Source organism: Solanum tuberosum, unplaced genomic scaffold (genome assembly GCF_000226075.1).
Source record: "Solanum tuberosum cultivar DM 1-3 516 R44 unplaced genomic scaffold, SolTub_3.0 scf00255, whole genome shotgun sequence".
Classification (NCBI taxonomy): Eukaryota; Viridiplantae; Streptophyta; class Magnoliopsida; order Solanales; family Solanaceae; genus Solanum; species Solanum tuberosum.
In genome coordinates this window covers 885,196-886,199 of record NW_006239184.1, presented here as the reverse complement: position 1 = coordinate 886,199, position 1,004 = coordinate 885,196, and positions in this window count along the sequence as shown.

Genomic DNA, 1,004 nt, shown 5'->3' with positions numbered 1-1,004 from the left:
TCCGCAACGAAATGCAAGACTCTCGACGAACGCTTTGATCTTCTCCTCTTTTCTCTTCTTGAACTCTCCACTAAAACCCTAGGCTAATTTTAGGATTATAAAACTGAACCTAATAGGATTAGACCCTTAAAACCTTACTAAAAATGAATTAAACCTGATTTGGTAAGGAAAAGACCAAAATACCCCTCTAAAATCCGGTTTTGACTTTCCTTATCTAGGTAGCCCAATTTCGAATGCACATATCTCCCTCATACGAACTCAAAACTGAGCAAACTCGGTGGCGTTGGAAAGATAATTCAAAGGTCTTTCCTACGGTATCTGGTAGAACACCTAAATCATACTGATCTAGGAGTTATGGTCGTTTGAAGTTTACCCAAAACTCATACTTAACTTAACTCTCCAAATTTCAGATTTTGCTATGTCCAATTTAGTTCTTTTTGAAATTCAAGGTGCTATATCTAGTGACCTGACCTTAATACTTAAGAAATTTTAAATTCCTTAGTAAAATCCTACTCACAACGAAGGACGGTTCAAGTCTTAGCTCAAATTTTTTTCTGAGGTGTTACAATCATGAAAATCAGATTCTATACTCATTACATACCGTAAATGATATTTCTTTTGGATTACTATGTAGATTGATATAGGAAAAATCACCTCATATATCTATTTAAGGCTTAATATTACAGCCTTTAGATGTACTTTTTTATATTACTACTTATAACAGTTTAATTACAAATATTAACAGATTAGTTTTAATTTATAATTTAATTAATTTAATTTAATTAATTAGTTATTATTTTTATAATTACATTATAATTAATAAGTAAGAGAAACAACATTAATATTAGAGAATCAATTGTCATTATCTCTTCCACCATTTTAGGGATAACATTAATATTAGAGAATCAATTGCCATTATCTCTTACACCATTTTAGGGATTTTTTCCAGATTTCACACAGCAACTCCCACCTTCCTCTTTTACCCACACGTAAATCCCAAACCT